This window comes from Ochotona curzoniae, unplaced genomic scaffold (genome assembly GCF_017591425.1).
Source record: "Ochotona curzoniae isolate NIBS_2020 unplaced genomic scaffold, NIBS_Ocur_1.0 contig_883, whole genome shotgun sequence".
Taxonomy (NCBI): Eukaryota; Metazoa; Chordata; class Mammalia; order Lagomorpha; family Ochotonidae; genus Ochotona; species Ochotona curzoniae.
In genome coordinates this window covers 11556737-11575539 of record NW_024466599.1, presented here as the reverse complement: position 1 = coordinate 11575539, position 18803 = coordinate 11556737, and positions in this window count along the sequence as shown.

Genomic DNA, 18803 nt, shown 5'->3' with positions numbered 1-18803 from the left:
CTGAGCATCTGGCTGTCTTAATAAGGGGATTGTGAACATGGAGGGCAATAAATTAGATTTAAGAAATTTTCTGAAATGAGGGAACATTACTTTATAAAAGTGACATTAACATTCCAAAGTGCTACAGCTCCCTACGGACTGAGGAGAGCTGGAGCCAGGAGGGGATGCAGGGAGGATCCAGCAATACTCAGAGCCCTCCTGGACCATGGATGGGCTGATGTGACAATCGTAGCAACTTCCCACCAAACCTGCAGAAGCCCTCTTCCTCTCAACCGCTGGCCAGCTGCTTTGAGACCACCTTTTATGGATTCTGAGAGCATTGCACCCCCTGCCATCCCTTGGCAAAATGCCCCTGACTGCTAACCATGCGCTTTCTCCACTGCTCTGCCTAACGACCGCACGGTGCAACCACTTGCTGGGCTCCTTCTCTGCAGTGGTCATTACAATATTTCATTTTCTTAATTTCAGGCTGGACTTCCTGCATACATAAATACATCAAGCTACATAAAACCCAGAACTTTTATCTGCATAGAGGGGTTTAGAGAGCTTGTTTCTCTTGCTCTGTAGGACAAGAAAAATGATTGTTCCCCCTTTGAGTTAAAGATTTGATTTACTTGGGTTTGCCTTTCAAGCTTCTGTTTCAGATGTGCTAACTCTTGGGTTTGGGTGCATTTACTTGGATTTATTGACACACGTTTAATTCTTGATTTACAATCTGTAGGCTTCGGATAAAAGATGAATTTTGATTTAGAGAACACATCCTATAGGGCTTCTATTTTCCACCTGGCATCAATGGTTGGTTTGAGTAAAACAAAACATTGAATCTGAGCTTTTCCTACATGCCCTATTTTTCATAAAGTTAAGATGGATTGCAAACCAAACGTTTTCCATATGCCTGTACTATATGAGAGTCCATCTCTACAAATAGAACTGACTTGAAGTGAGTTCCTGGAAGAGCTCCTAGTTCTAGCACTAGTGATGGGTACAGGATCCTCTGTTCTTTCCCGTGTGTCTTACCTACTCATTCATTCAAAAATCTCTGCTTTGAGATACAGGGTAAGCAGACTCCTGAAGTTTCTGTTCCTTCATAAAAAATATATATTTCTTTTATTTGAAAGGCAGAGGGAGGGATGGAGAGAGAAAGGGAAGGAGGGAGATTGAAAGAGAGAGAGAGAGAGATGATTCTTCTGTCTGCAGGTTCACTCCCTGAATGTCCAGAATGGTCAGGGATAGGGAAGGTAGAGCCAGGAGCCTGGAACTCCATCCAGGTCTCCGCTGTGGGTGTTGCAGGTCTAAGCATTTGAATAAGCATCTGCTGCCTTCACATCAGCAGAGAACTGGATCTCATGCCGAGCATCAGGTGCTTGAACCAGTGCTCATCTGGGAAGCTGGCACTGCCGGCGTTCTCAGTGCAGGTGGCTGTGCCACAATGCTGGCCACTTAGCTTCACCTTCCTGTCTCTCCAGCAACCTGGTCAAAGGATACTTCAGACCACGGAGTGAAATGCTCAGGCCTCTTATGGATTATTTGTTACAACTGCACATAAATGGGTAGTTACTCAAAGCAAACATTTCAATAGTGTATGTCTACCTTTCCATTAAACCATCTGAGGAACGCATGTGTACATGAAGCCATGAAGCCAAGCTGGCATCCTGTTGGCAGGTGGCTTACTGTTTTTTGGTAATGGGGTCATTCTGGCCCATTATGTGTTTTTTAGTATAATGATAGGATCTGAAAATGACATCATCTACTTAGAATATTCGGTAAGTATGTTACATATCTGTAAAAGTATGATGCTTAGGAAAGCATGGGATGCAAATTACAAATCCTGCCTCATTTTTATAAAAACCACAAGACAGTATAGATCTTGATGAATTGGAGGCAATAAAACTTGCTCAAATGTGTCAATAATTTCAACATTCTTCAGAAATTGTATTTGTGGGGAAAGGAGGGACAAGGTCTTTAGCCTGGAATTGGTGTACCGGGTAAGATGCCAGTTAAATACCTGGCACTGGCTCCTGACACCTGCTAACGCAGACGCAGGGAGGCAGTGGTGATGAAGTAACTGAGTCTCTCTCTCCAATGTGGGAGACCTCAGTTGAGCTCCAGCGGAGCCTGGCCCAGTTCCAGTGGGTGGGAACATGCGATGACTACTCTTTTTCTCAATAAATATATATTTTTTCATTTTAGTTTTAATCAAACTTTTCTCACTTTTTCCACTGACTCTGATTCTGGCCCTTGTCTGGTCTTCTGTGATGTTCTTCCTGAACAGTCCTTAGGACACAGCTCAAAGGTAATATTACCTTTACTTATTGGGACTTGGTCAAATAACTCACCGAGCTGTGAGCTGACACTTTAATTCAATAGTGGTACTGATTTTAAACAAGATTTTTATTTGCAAGCCTCCATGAGACACCATGGACAGAAAATTAAACATTGAATGTAACAGTTATTCAGCCTCTTCATGACCTGAACATTTCTTCATTACACTTGCTTGTATTCTGATAGAGCAGACTCTCCACCTTAGCAGCAGCAGCATACAAATCCCTGTTGTGTTTCCCTGTGCATTGCAGACTGTGTAACATCATCCATGGCTGCCAGTTCTCAGATGAAGCACCTTGCCAGTCATGGCAATCAACGAGTCTCCGTACTTCACTGAAATTCCCCTGATGGGCAAAGCCAGGGACAGGTGACCCCTGCTCTGACCCAAGAACACCCTGTGATTCTGGCTCCCTGCTATCTGGACGTCCATCACAGTTGCATGGTGACTCTTGAGAAGGGCGTGTGGGGCAGGAGAGGCTTTCCTTCTGCAGAGCCAGAGGATAGCTTACTAGGAGGAGGAGTATTGTTAGGGATGCTAGGGAGTGGGAATATCAAGTCGTTGCTAAGCAAGGAGATTACACCTTCCTGGGAAACCGTTCAATCTATCTTGAGAAGAGGGTACCGGACTGTCTCCCAACGCTTGTATCTACAATTCCAGGACACACCTAAATAGCAAAATAATGGACTTATGATTGTTGCTGAAGGACTATACTATCGTAATATTATAGGGGAAATCAGTTGGAAGGAAGGGATGGGAGGATGGGAGAGGAAATCCCTGAGCCTGTGGAACTGTATTGTAAAAAATAAAGAAAAAATTAGCAAATAAAAAGAAAAAGAAATACACATGCTCTAACAGCTTAGTAGAAAATCATATTCATAAAAATAACATTCTTTAAAATATCACATTGCTACTACAAAATTTTTCTTTAAACATATAGAGTTGTATTTTTCAGTGGTTTCAAGCTGTCAGCTCAATTAACAGGAGTAATTTTTATTGTCCTCTAAAATTAATACACACACAAGGCTCATTTAATGTTAAAAGAACTATGACTGGCATTGTGGCATAGTAGGTTAAGCAGCAGGCCTATGATGCTAGGGCACTGGTTCATGTTCCCAATGAAAGATCTCTCTTTTCTTCTAACTTTAACTTTCAAATTAATAAATTTTTCATAAAAAGACAAGAAGTATATGATAGGTATTTTAGTTTCTACTAATTTGTTGGGGTTTTTGTTTGGGAACTTTGAAATAATGGAAAACCGCGTTTCCATTATTCTTCCAAGGGTGTCTACTTGCCTCTGAGAAATTTACAGCAATCACAGCAAAAATGTGAACTGGGGTCCGGTGCAGTGGCGCAAGTGGTTAAGGTCCTTGCCTTGCTCGCCCAGGATCCCATGTGGGCGCCGGTTCTATTCCGGCGAGCCCTGCTTCCCTTCCAGCTCCCTGCCTGTGGCCCAGGAAAGCAGTTGAGGATGGCCCAAAGCTTTGGGACCCTGTGCCCGCGTGGGAGACCCGGAAGAGGCTCCTGGCTTCGGACCGGCATAGTATCGGCCCGTTGCGCTCACTTGGGGAGTGAATCATCGGACGGAAGATCTTCCTCTCTGTTTCTCCTCTCTGTATATCTGCCTTTCCAATAAAAAAATAATAAAAATAAATCTTTAAAAAAAAATGTGAACTGGAAGGAAATGTCCCTTCCAATTCTACATCAAAGCAGGATGCTGAGGCCAAGTTGCATCTTCAGCTGACCAGGTCCTGACCCTGGTTGAATTCAACGTCGAGTTTTGTACAAGGAAATCTAAACAGTGTGGAAGGAGAAGGGTTGGCAATTTGTGCATGCTAGCCAGTCACTAGTGGACAACACGAAGGAGGAAGAAGCGCCCACCGCAGCAGGTTCTAGCAAGCAGATGCCAAGGACCAGTGTACCAGCAAAAGCCTGAGTCAAAGTTCAAGGCAGCATCAGGCCTAGGGAGTTGAGGCCAACAGGTAGACAACAGCCACATGGAAGAGCAGACTCAGTCACAGCTCACAGCCATCACTTCCCATACAGACCAACCTGACCAATCACAATAGCACAGCCCTCTACCATCACCTTAGCTGCAGAGGAAGGACGGACCATCCAAAGGATGAATCCATGCAGATCATTGAACAGCTACTGCAGTGACAGCTTAAACCACAGCAACAGACTGAACTGACCCGACAGAGCATGGATGAGAGACAGAATCAGTTATCAAGGAATAATGAGGACTTCCTTCTTTTCCATATTTTATTACAACTCTACTCATTTTTGTGGCTTTTAATAATCTTTGCACTTGCTCATCTGCTTGTATCTATTTGTTCAAACTGTCACAGTTCTCTGGGGCCGGTAAGGTTTATTGCAGATCTTTGGGAAAGCTTGAATAAACTATTTATGTATTACATTATTTACTGACTTGGCTTCCTCTAGTATTTATTTTTACACTGACCTTACATTTATTGCAGGAATGCTAGTTGTCCTTTTACATATGTAACATAAGATTATACTTCAAAAATGTATGTATTATGTTCCAGCACGGTGGTATAGCAAGCTAATCCCCTGGCTGGGAACCAGCATCCCACATTTGCACAGCTTCATTTTCTAGCTGCTTCACTTCTCATCCAACCCCATGATTATGGCCTGAAAGAGTAGTAGAGGGTGGCCTGAGGCTTTGGGCCCATGTACTAAGCAGGACACTGGAAGAAGCTCCTGGCTCCTGGCTTCGGACCAGCTCAGCTATGGCTGTTGTAGCTCTTAGTGGAATAAAGCTTCAGACGGGAGAGCTCTCCCCAACTCTGTCTCTCTTTCTCTCTCTCTCTCTGTCACTCCTTCAAGTAAAAATAAATCTTTAAAATTTGTATTTGGTTATTTAAAAGGCAGACAAGGTGAGAAACAAGGAGTTTCTTTGCTTCAATCCCTCATGCTCACGACAGCTGTGGCTGTGCCAGGCTGAGGATTCAGTCCAGCCTCCTATGGGTGGCGTGACACAGTTATTCAAACCATCACCACTGCCTCTTGGGGTCTACATCAGAAGAAAGCTGACATGAGGCACTAGAGCATGCCATCAGATGGCAGTACTCTGATATGAAATGCTGACATCTTAAAATGCCATGCCTCAAAAGGCCCACAGGGTACGAATTGAGACCCCAGTGCTAAGTACAAGCTCCACTTCTATGAACACCGGACGCCTTACTATTGCTGAAAACACCAGTACTGGGCACATGAAAGGAAAGCCCATTGCTTAAGAAAGTGGCTAAACGAAGGGAACTCACTTCTCAGCACTTGCATTATCTTACACAGTCTTATGTGCATTTACATACACTAACCTGAGTCCACCTTCAGAGCAACTCGATGTCTCAGATGAACAAGCCAAAGACCTCAAGGGTAAGAAACTTGTCAGTTCATGCAGTAAAGCAACACTCAAGCTGAGGTTTGAATCCTCCTAACTGAGAACAGGTAGAATGAATTTGGGGCTGAAGTTCTGTCAATAGAGACCTCAGGTAAAAACTGTTCACCAAGGCATGGTGACTATGAGGTCTTTCACTGTCGGTCTGGAGATTTCTCAAGAGCAACTGGATGTGCTGGCCCACTGGAGGGAAGAAATCAACAGTGTCTCAGCAGGTGCATGAGGGGGGGATCAGGATGCCTTGTCTACACTTCCTGCCAAGTCACCAGGAAGAATGGCAGTACAGCGGAGCTTGACTGCTGTGACCTTCCTGTGGCTCGTCTGGAATCCCGACATGGAAGAATTCAGCAACAGTGTCCCCCAGACTGTACCTCAGCAGAAATATCCACCCTTGCTTCTTGGATAGTCGAGGATACAGCGAGAACGCCCAAGAATTGTTTGGGTTTTTACTTTCATGATCACACACTTCCACATAGTGGCCACTTCTTGCCATTGCATTTATCTCCTCTCAGGATTCAAACCTAAGGAACTGCACAGTTTGGGATCTGGACAGTGGTCCCCTCACCTTCTTACCTCCAGGAACTGGCCCCCTCAGCCAGGTTATTTCCCAGCCACCCCTTTAATGTGCTGGCTTCCTGCCAAGCCTCCCACGATCCGGATTCAGTTTTAGGGTCCACCTCACCTGTGCAAAGATTTGGAACTTTTCCTCTGCCTGATACCACCCACCTTGTATTCCTCCCTGTGATCTCCCCACTGTTCTGGCCCCCAGATTTTGAGTGTCTGGCTCTCCATCTCAGCGAGTTAGCTGCAAGTGACTTCCCAGAAGGCACTGCCTGCAGAGTGGCAGGTCATCGGGGCCAATAGGGTTTTCCTATTCTCAGTGGTCCCGCCCTCTTATTTGAGCCACAGTAAGATCTACTTTTATTTCTGGCAATTAATATCACTACTTGCCCAAATTTTTCAGTTTTGCGTTTCCTCTTCTGCTTTCTTCTCCATTTCTTCTTCCATTTCATCTCCACTCCCCTCCACTGATTGGATAGGGATGTTTTTGTAGCTGTCTTTAGTGTCACAATGGGTTTACTCCCACCCAGAGCTAAGCAAATTTTTACCAATGATTTCTTTAGCTAAGTCTAATGTTCTTGCTTTAATACAGTCGTTGTATTGTAAAGTTCCTATTTTATTTCTAGAAGTTCTATTTGACTACTTTTCAATGCTCAACTCTGTGATGATTAGATATATCTCAAGACATTGCCAAGAGCCACCTTTAGGAGAAAGACTGCCCCTGAGAAGTATTATAAGTCACTTATGCCCATGGACACAGACATAGATAAGCAAATGTTCATTCATGTATGTGCACACACACAAAATGTATTTTATTGCTCATCCATCACGCTGACATTATAGCTTTGTGCACGCTAGGTTTGTGTGGGTTGCCAGTGAGACAGTAAACATGAGGGACCATTATCATTCCTCATTTGCATTGATAAGTACAGGAAGATCTCAGAGACTGGTGTCACACAGACAGTGAACTACAGAGCTGGGTCATGACCAACCCCCCAAATGCACTTCAAACCTGTTGTCCAACTTAGCAGACTCTTACCGACCTTGCACCCACCGTTCCCCTTCACAAGACATCACCATTTCCCAGAATCCTTCTGGGGACACTTTTGCAGTATCCGTCCTCTGTTCCTGTCTTTTGGTTCCCCACTGGCTTCCCTTCTCTTGTCTCCAGGCAACAGTGACCATTTCTCCAAGCTCAACTCAATGCTACTTTTGCCTATAGAATATCTAAACATTACACTGAAAGGCAGGCCACTTACAACTAGAGTTCATTAGTCTCCAAATTCCACAGTTCCCTAGCTAGAATCACTGCTTTCTACCCACCTAAGCCCCTTCTCCAAGGCTGAAGTATCATGGTTTCAGTGTCTAGAAATACCAGCTGCTGAGAGTTCATAGTCTAACTCTGATCTGGAATGACCCTTAACAAATGGTCATACCCACTCTTGGGGTTGACCCATGCTAGTGACTGTCCAACACAAGGATGCAAAGGCCCCGTTGCCTTGCTCTTCGGTTGGGACCATCTCTGCCCCAGCACTTCCTGTAAGATTGGCTGAACCTTCAGCTGTAACTGCATCTTTAAAAAAAAAAAGATGTATTTACTTCTATTGGAGAAGCAGATACACAGAGAGAAGTAGAAAGCAAGAAAGATTCTGTTGTTTCACTCCCCAAATGGCTGCAGCAGCCAGAGTTGAGTTGATCTGGAGCAAGAAGCTAGGAGCTTCTGGGTCTCCCATGTGGATGCAAGGTTCCAAAGCTTTGGACCATCCTCTACTGCTTTCCCAGGTCACAAGCAGGAAGTTGGATAGAAATGGAGCAGCTGGGACTTGAACTGGCACATATGCTATCCTGGCACACATATGGCTAAGTCCCAAGAGAGGATTTAGCTAATTGAGCCATTGCACCAGGCCTATAATTGCATTCAGAACTAGGTTTTGTCATGCCCTAATTATGCCCACATTACAGCTTTATAGATGGGCTTCCTGAAATGAGTCATCATAAACAATTTTACGCAACTTTCATAGTAGTATCCAGATAAGGTTTTGTGGTCTGGCACAGCAGTCGAGGCTGGCTCAAAGCCTTGGGCCCCTGCACCCATGTGGGTGGCCCAGAAAGGACTCCTTGCTCCTGGCTCCTGATTTCTGATCCATTCAGCTCCAGCTGTTTCAGCCGCCTGGGGAGTGAATCAGCAGACAGATCTTCCTCTGTCTCTCTTCTCTGTATATCTGGCTGTGCAACAAATCTTTAAAAAATTGAAAAAATATTGCTTATGATCACATTGATATATCCTTCTAAAAAATGTCATACTTTCCATTTGTATATATTATACATATACACTTTTCTATGTTGTGATGAACAGATATAACATTCCAAAATATTATGATATACTTTTTTATTAAGTAGAATTTCCAAACAAACATCTGTGAAGTCCCTGAAGTTTGAAGGAATTCCTTCCCCCATCACGACAGGACAGGCCTGCTTGTGTCACCCAGGCCAGGGGCCAGAACCAGAACTGTCCTCTTGACTCTGAGAACCCGACTGCTGATTCTCCATCCCGACAGCAGAGGGCAGCAAAGCCCAGGTTCTCATCACACTCCTCAGGAACTTTGCAAGAAGTGGTTGCACATAACACCCTCACTAATTCCTGAAAAACTTTAGCCCATCATGCTTAGATGTCAGGAAAGCTGATGTGTTGCAGTCTTTATGAAATTGAGAAGCTCTATGATTTAGGAAAAAGAGGAAATGCATCCATTGAATAAGAAGATCCCTTCTGTGAAAGGAGCGGGCAGGTGGGCAGAGCAAGAACAGTGAGGGTAAGGAAATCTTAGTCCTTCCCACTCGGCAGGAATTCTGCACACAGAGTGACAGATGAACAGGGACCTATCGCAGTGGCGCCTGCGTGTACGCAACCCTCAGAGGGAGGACGCCATCTCCACGACCACTAGCAACGTCAAGCTATGGTCTGCCATGGGCAGGCTCAAGGATGAGCAGGGGACAAACGTGCCAGAGAAAACGGACCTAAGAAGTTAACAAAATGACATGAAAGTTGCATGGTGTTTAGCAGTCACGGAAGCTTTGTTAGAAAGTCTTTTCTAACACATAGGAAGCCAGTGGAAGATTTGGAAGAAAATAATAGTGGTCACTAAAAATAGAATACTAAAAAGCAGAATAATTAAAGGTAGCACTCTGCATACAGCATGCATAGTGACCAGAAAGGATTTACTGAAACTTTAAATATAAATGAGAATAACCGAAATTTACTAACAATGTTGAATTAGTGTCTGTAATAACATTATTTCAGTTTTGTTTGCATAATTATTCACTTCTATATGGTCTAAACCTGATATTTGCTGGGTTCTAACTGTTGGGTTTTTTTTTTTAAAGATCTATTTATTTTTATTGGAAAGGCAGATATACAGAGAGGAGGAGAGACAGAAAAGATCTTCCGTCTGTTGATTCACTCCCCAAGTGAGCGCAACGGCCGGTGCTGTGCTGATCTAAAGTCAGGAGCCAGGAACCTCCTCCAGCTTCCCACACGGGTGCAGGGTCCCAAGGCTTTGGGCTGTACTCCAGTGCTTTCCCAGGCCACAAGCAGGGAGCTGGATGGGAAGTGGAGCTGCCGGGATTAGAACCAGTGCCCATACGGGATTGCGGCGCAAGGTGAGGACTTTAGCCGCAAGGCTATCATGCTGGGCCCTCGATTTGTCTTTCATCTTTGTTCTGGGTCATGCTTTCTTGCTGTGTTGATTCTGATTTTTATGTTTTCTTATTAGAGGTCTAGCTCCATAGTGAAATTACTGCACAATTTAATTAATCTTTATTTCATTCTTTGTTATATTGAGATACATATAATACATAAACACAATATTTGTGTATATACACATAGGTGTAAGGATTTTTGAAAATATAAAAGTTTTAGAATATCTTTGGGTATATGATGTTTGAGTATATGGTCTTTCAAAGTGATCTATATAATTTTAAAATGTTATTTTCATGTCATATTGTTTCATCGAGATGCATCTTACATAAAATGATTCCATTTAAAATTTACTTTTCAATGAATCTTATATCTAAGTGTAAGTAATCACCAACACAATCAATAAAGAGCATTTTGCCACCCCCAAACTTCCCTTGTGCTCATCTGTCCCCGTTAGAAAAGTTTCGATTCTGTAGATGCGTTCAGGATTTTCTGTAATTTGACCATGAGATCACCAGGTGTAGATGTTTGCCTAGCTTCCCTGTGTCACGACCTGTGACCTTCCTGAATCTGTGATCTGGTGTTTGTTATTGATTTGGAAATACTCCCAAATATTCTTTATTTTTTGCTTTCTAGTATTTCAATTACATACATGTGATATCTTTCTAAAATTTTGTACGTCGGGTTCATCTTTGAGTGTTTGGTTTTTTCTCTTCACATTTCGGATTGACCTAGCCTCAAGTTCACCGATTCTTTCCCAGCTGTGCTCAGTCTGTTGGTGAGCCGATCAAAGACCCTTTTATCCATGTCAGTGGATTCTGCCCCTCGCACTTCTTTCTGATTCTGGAATTTTTCTTTCTTTCCTCTTATATCAACTACCTGTTTATGCCTATTGTCTACTTCCCCTTTTTTCTAATTACCTTTACTAAAAAGGTTTATTTTAAAAGTGTACACACACACCACACCACACCACCCCACCCCACACCTGCTGGTTCATTCATCCAGAGCTGTGGCTGGCTGAAGTCAGGACCGAAGAACTCCATCCTGCTTTCCTGTGTGGGAGGCAGAACTGAAGTCCTTGAGCATCACCTTCCATCTCTGAGTCACTTTGGCATGAAGATGGATTGGAATCTGAGCTGGGGTTCAGTCCTCGGCACCCCAATATGGTATGGTTTTCCTAAGTGCTCACTTAACCGGCTGCCCACTTGTGCCACTGATGATTATCTCAGATTTCCTACATTATCATTTCAAAATCCGGATTATGCAGTTCACTGTACCTCTTGCGGCTGTGTTTTCCTTAAGCATTTAGCATACTTGTAATTTTGCCTTCAATTTGAGCATGTCGTATTGAGTACTAGGAAACTAGATCAGACTTCTGGATTAACGTTTTGTGTTTATTTGCAAAGAAATTGCAGTGCGTTTACTGCTTGCTGCACCTTCAGTCTCCAACGGCCTGTAGTGCCCTGGTTTCTGGTTTTGTTTTGTTTTTTTCCTTCCTTATTGTCTTAGGATCTTCCTGAAAATGTCATAGTTTGTGTCGTACTGCTGCCTGTTTTAATCCACTGTTCCCATACTGGAGACCTGCTCACACGGTGAATGGGAAAGAAGGGAAAGCATTTTATATTCTTATGATCACATCGCAGTGTCTTACCGGACCCGAGTTCAAGACATCTCAACATGTTTCCTTCCTGCACGTGAAACGAGGCCAGTGGGATCTCAGCTGTGTACCGCCTCTCCCTCAAGACTGCTACAGCAATTTGCAAGAGAGAATTCTTCTAGTCCATTTGAGAATGGTTCCTTTACTTCTGCATGTCTCTTAGCACGTCCTGCCTATACAAGAGAAATTGCTTTGATTCTGACCATGAATGCCTCGGTGGCAGTACTGGTGGAAAATCCACAGAAATCTGAGAGTCACGTAAGCCTGGGTGATTCAGGTTGGTGCTCCTATAAATCTGCTCACTCCTGCCTTCTGCACTTCACCAAAATCATCGCTTAACCCACCATATTTATATCTTATGTTTAAACAATCTATTCTTTGCTGTTTCTTCTTAAACCAGCTTCTTTTGAACTGACTATGTTTGTGATCTGTTTTAAGTTGTTAGCAATATCTTGCAGTTTTACACTTTAGTGTTGCTTGTGGGGATGACAATATTTGTTACAAGACATTTAAAACAGTATCTGTGTACGTCACTCACCGCAGAAGGCCATTACAGTATACTTACATTTCCATTTACCCTGTTGTCCTTCATTTATTTCCACACATATTTAACCCATATAACAAATCGCTGTCGTATTCACTTTATACACCCAGATACCACTTTTTTCCTTGCTGAAAACTTTAATATTTCTTTATGGCAGGTGTGTTGAAAGTGAATTTGCTCAGTCTTTGCTTTCTTGAAAACACTTCTCAGCTTTACTTTTGAAGATTATTTTCACTAGCTGTTAAATCTTAACAACGTTTTCTTTTTTCATCAATAAGTAAGTTGTGCTGTTGTCTTCAAGGTTGAACGGACTGTGATGCTTCTGTTTTGTTCCTCTTGAGTGTATCTTTCCTGATAACTTTAAGGTTTTTCCTTTTGGGGTTGACACCAGGGCAGAGAAGTTTACTCCTCCATCTGCGTACTGGCATCCCATATGGGTGCTGCTTTGAGTCATTGCTGCTCCACTTCTGATCCACATTGCTGCTGGTGTGTCTGGGAAAGCAGAGTCCAGCAGTGTTTGGGCTCCTGCATCCATGTGGGAGATCTGGGTGAAGACCCTGGCTTCAGATCAGCCCTGCCCAGGTCCTTGCAGCCATTTAGGGAACACACAGTGGATGGGTAATCGCTGTCTCTTCCTCTCTCTCTCTAACTCCACATTTTCAGTAAGTAGATTTTTTTTTCTTAAAAATTAGAACTTTCTCTTTTTAAAATACTTTTTAAACTTTAGTTTTACTCTTAAGACTTGTTAACTTGAGGTCAGTTTCATTTTGTTAGAAACAAAATCCCGTATGACAAATACCTTCAGAGATTGTAGTGTGAAATTAGAGACATTTTCTAATTTCAACATACTTTTTTGTTCTATTTAATGTCAGTGTGCTGGACAATGGAACTATTTGTACAACACACACACAAAAAGCCTTCTAAAACTTCTTTTTAAAAAAAAGTTCTATTTTTTCAGTCCCATTATTATGGAGCAAATTGGGGCAGGGAACACTGCTTGTCCCTCTTGAGTCCATGTTTAGGTTCCTCTGAGGTAACTTGTCTTTTTCGGTAGTTAAGTCAGTTTCATTATCACCAGCAGCCGCTTCAAGGTTGCTGCGGCTGTAACATTGGTATTTCTAAAGAGGTTATAATGTTAGGGAGACATAGTCTCTAAGCTGTCTCAAGAGACATGTAATTGAAATTCATGGTGCACATTAAAATGCAAATGTTTGTGGTGCTCCTTGTAAAATGGAATACAGTACTGTGTAATGTAATATTTAACAGGGTCCAGGCCTTGCCTTCTTGCAGCGCAATTAGAAGCACATTCCAGAAGAATGTATTCTTCCTTTCCAGCAACCTAGAAAATTCTATGATTAGATATGGTGAGGAAAAAGTATCAGTAGAGTCTAGGTTAATGTCACAATTACAAATATATTCTTTAAATAAAAAAAGAGTTGAATATCATGGGCATACCAAAAACATACTTATTTGTACTGGCATTAAGTTAACAGGTTTGGAGATAAGGATACACCTGTGACCATGACTGCAATCTGTCAGGAGTATATCCATCACTTCTAGAACGTTCCTTCTGCCTCTTAAAAAAAGACTACACTTTCATGACTGGCTTGTAGACAGTTCAAGTTAAGGGAATGTCCCTAAGTGATCTGAATGTGCACCCCATTCCTGCTTGATCAGAGTAGGATGTTAAATACTGCATGTTTCTTCATGTTTCAAAAACGCTTTTAATACAAGTTTGCAAATTCTCTTCCACCGTGTCTTTAGTAACTGAGGTTCAGTTTGAAAATAGAAAACCCCCACAAATTCCAAAGTCAGATGAAATGGTGAACAAAAAGAAAAAGGAAAATATTAGTATGTTAAAACTAGTTATTTTTCTGTGAGTTTGGAGAAGGCAAGACAAAGAAAATGATAAAAATGAGGAATCTGGGGCTTGGCACGCTAGCCTAGCAGCTAAAGTCCTCATCTTGTATGTGCCAGGATCCCACATGGGCTCTGGTTCATTTCCCAGCAGCCCCACTTCCCATTCAGCTCCCTGCTTGTGGCCTGGGAAAGCAGTTGAGAACAGCCCAAAGTCTTGGGATCCTGCACCCACATGGGAGACCCAGAAGCAGCTCGGGGCTTCTGGCTTTGAATTGGCTCAGCTCCAGCCACTGTGGCCACTTGGGGAGTGAGTCAATGGATGGACGATTTATCTCTGTCTCTCTTCCTCTCTGTATATCTGACTTTGCAATAAAAATAAACAAATCTTAAGAAATAATGAGAAATCTTTTACTTTGTTATAGGTCTCTGCGTATTCAAACACCAAGAAGGGAATGACTGGTGGATTTTCATCTCAATTTCTCCTGTTATGGAACCAAACTAAAAATCAGCAAGTATTTTGGAAATCCGATATTCTACATTGACAATATATGTACTATTTTCCCTCAAATGTAAGGATTCTACCACTGATCCGAAACTGATAAGAGAAATGTGAATTTGGACTTCTACCTCAAAATGAAGTGAAAACTGATCATAGATCTAAAGCTAAGTACTAGAAACATATATTTCTTGAATGGAAGTAAAGACATAAAGCTGGATAGACTTGAGTGAAGTAGTTACAATTTTAATATGGCATTAATGCAATATGAAGCGCCAGCATGGTGATGCAGGCTAATCTTCCATCCTGTGATATCTACATCCTGAGTGGGCATAGGTTCCTGTCACAACTGCCCCACTTCTGATCTGGCTCTCCGCTCACAGCCACAGAAATTAGTAGAGGATGGCTCAAGTCCTCAGAATCCTGCATCTCATTCAGATCAGCTTAGCTCTGGCCACTTAGGAGGCGAACTGGTGGATAGCGGATCTCTCTTTATCTCACCTTCTCTGTTAAATCCGTCTTTCACACCAAAAATAAAATGCCCTTACTAAAAAAGCAAAACTAGATAATGAGAAAATAGGCAATACAGACTAAAACCAGGTAGGCTGGACATGAGTGGGATTTGAACCCATTCCTCAAGGGGAGACCGAGAATTGAACACAGTGCCTCAGGTCATCCCTGAGAGCATGCCAAAAACTTAGGGGGAAAAAGAAAAGAGAGAGAAGGAAGATGAAAGGAAATCAGGAAAACTAAGACTGTATCACAAAATATGTGAACGTTATTCATTCTAAAGGAAGAATTTTAAAGTACGTAATAAAATAATTTTAAAAATACATTTCATTCCCTCAAAAACATTGGATATGATTTTGCTGTAAGTGGTATTTTCAGGTGAGCAACACGACAACCACTAGAATGAGAAAAAATATTTTAAAACGATGTTCTGATAATGTGTGTGTTTCTACAATATTTCAAAAAGTATTAAGACTCGGTGATGGGCGTCACACGATGGCCTGCTGGCTAAATCCTCGCCTTACATGTGCTGGGATCCCATGTGTGCACTGACTCATATGTGAATGCTTCACTTCCCATCCAGCTCCCTGCTTGTGGCCTGGGAAAGCAGTGGAGGATAGCCCAAACCTTGGGACCCTGCACCGGCATGGAGGATCCAGGGGAAGCTCCTGGCTCCAAGCTTTGGATAGGCTTAGCTCCAGTTGTTGCAGCCACTTGGGGAGTGGGTTAGCGGTGGAAGATCTTTGTCTCTATGTCTCCTTATTTCTGTACATTGCCTTTCCAATAAAAAGATAAAGTAATTTTTTATTTCATTTTATGACACAGTTCCATAGGCTATGGGATTCCCCTAACCCCTCCCCAAGTCCTCCCTCCATATTGATTTCCTGCATATTATTACAGCAGTACAGCTCATAACCAGTCATAATTCTATTATTGCGGGCATGGACCATGCAGGGAGTCCAGCCCTTGATCTGATAGCAGAGCTGGCAGAATATGAAAAACCACAGCACAAATTCAACAACAGGAAGAAACATGGAAATTTACAACATTATGAAGTCAATTGACATGGTACTGAGTGACCAATGTGTTAGAAAATGCAAGTTCTTAACCACATCCTCTAACTACTTCATTGACATCTCAATGTTAGTTTACACATAAACGACTGCTATAAACCTTAAAATGGTTATAGGATACTATTCAGCTGTCTCGTGTCTTTTGTTCATATTTATATTTAGCAGCTTATAGTATTCAAGCGTGATTTTTACTGAGCTACGTGAATTTTAGGATAGTCCAAACAGGCTTATAACTCTATCAAGCCGTATGTTAACAATTGAAGAGCAAAAAGAGTGGTGGGAGTGGATATGCACTGTGTTGAGAGTAGGTGTGTAACAGATCAGACATACCCTAGTTTAGGCAGTTGGGAAAGAAAAACAATATTCTCTACAATGGAATTCATCTAGTTCTAAAATAGAATTGCCAGATTAAAGATCCGTGTTAAAATGGTAAGTCTCAAAGTCCGTTAGCTCATAAGGATTATTGAATGTATTAACAAGATACTAATCCGTTTCACACATCATGCAATAGCCAGTGGTATTTTGGTGAATCAGAAATTGTCTTCACTCTGAATGAGTAAGGCCAGTACTATCAAAGTAGCAAGCTAAGGGAACACCTTAAAAATGTTCATGGAAAAAAAAAGTCTATTTTGATGCAGTGTTTTTGAAATATGCACATAGTTTTCTCATGAAAAATATTTTCCATAATTTTATTTTGAAAATCTTGAAAATTTTACACACTGATGTGGCTGAAGAATCTGGCCCAAATTTTATCAACAGCCATCTATGAATCCTTGAGCTTATCTCATGAAGCTCTTGACATGTGTTTGCTCATTTAAAAAAAAAACAATGAAGGATTAGAGAGTTGTCTGAAAAAGCGAAAGGCCAGCTAAGGACATTTCCTTCTCTGTCCTGAGATTCCACTAAAATAATGAAAAGGAAAAGCAAAAAAAAAAAAAAAAAGAAAAATTACAACAAAGAGAACAACGGGAGAGAAATGCTACTGGCGTATAGTTGCAGATGTTTTAAAACAGGAGGCAGAAGTGGATTGACGGAGGTAGAGAACATAACGACGGGCTGCTGAGCAAGGGGCAGCCAGTCTACCCAAAGGGCCTCAAAAACACTTGTGTTCTGTTTCCACATGCATTGGCTTGGAGTCTGAGGATAAGGGGTAAAAAGTTGGATAGACTAAAACAGGGGCAAATGAATGCATGATTATGGAACAAATGTGGAAAACACTATTTGTCACCCCCACCCCAGTCCAGAATACATAAAGCAGGCAGTCAGTACGTATCATAAAGGAAAGAAATAAAATGGTTTGTGTAATTTGATTACAGCCTAATGCTGAGGTCCCTACACCCAAACTTTCTCATCTCTTGCATTACAGAATGAATCCTTACGACTGGATTCCAGCCCACCTACACGTTAGTAAAACCCGGGCAGTGACACATTCTATCTTGAGACGCTATTCAGAACTGCAGCCTAATTGAGAGCCCTAACTGGCAGGCTACCTTAAATAAAGCTTGAGAAAACATTCCAGAATAGCAAAACAAATAGAAAACTCCCAGTTGGAAAAAGCTGAAGAAGATAGTGGAGGAAGATCATGAATTTCTGATAGGAAAGTTCTGCAATCCTTTAACCAATGAAACTATGTCCTAAAATGGAGGCACGGGTGTTTGGCCCAGCAGTTGAGTCAGAGCCTGGTTTGACACCTTCCTGGCTCTGCTCTGACTCCAGCTTCCTGCAGTGCAGAATCTGAGAAGGAATGGTGATGACTGTCCAGCAAATGTGCAGTTTTCAATCCTATTGGGAAGACCTCCCCTGAATTCCTGACACTGGGTACTAGCATATAGGGTGTGGGCCATTGATGAGTGCCCCCCACCCTGCTGGCACTCCTATAAATAGTGGAGATAGATAAAATCCTCATATATAAAAAAAAACTGAAAGAATTAATCATTGGCATATGTATCCTATAAGCTAAATTAAAACCAATCTTTAAGGAGAAGAAAAATATCAAATGGCAACTGGTTGTGCAAAGAAGTAGAAAATATGATAGCCATGTGACTAAATGTGATATAATTTTTCTTAGTACCTGAGTCTATTTAAAGGATAATAGATCATATAAAACAAACTAAAAATATAATTTAGAGTTTATAATCTGTAAGTGAAATATATGACAGTTAAAGATTGATTGGCAGGAATGGCAAAACTGTAAGTCTACATGAAGGTTTAGCTACTGTAAGTAGCATAATGTACCTTCAAATTAGCTATAAGACAAAGAAGCATCTAAGCCCATCTAGGCTGCAATAGCTAAAATACCATAGGCAGAATGGCTTCTAAACAATGACAATCTTTCTCATTGTCCTAGAGTCCAGGAAGTCAGATTAAAGAGCCAGCAGATTCTGTGCACACTGAGGACCAGTTTTCTGGTTCATGGCTGGCCATCTTATTGCATCCTCACAGGAGAGATGGGTAGATGGAGCCTCTTAGGGTCTCTTGTATAATGCCAAAGAACTCATACCGTCAAAGGTTCCGTTTTATGATTTAATCACCTTCTGATGGCAGGTCACATCTTCAAATCCCCTCACACGAGGGACTTAGGATTTCAAGGCATGAATTTGGGTGGTTTGTGTACATAACACATCGGCCAGAACTGCTCACAGATGCCTCACACGTCCTCCTCCTGTTCAG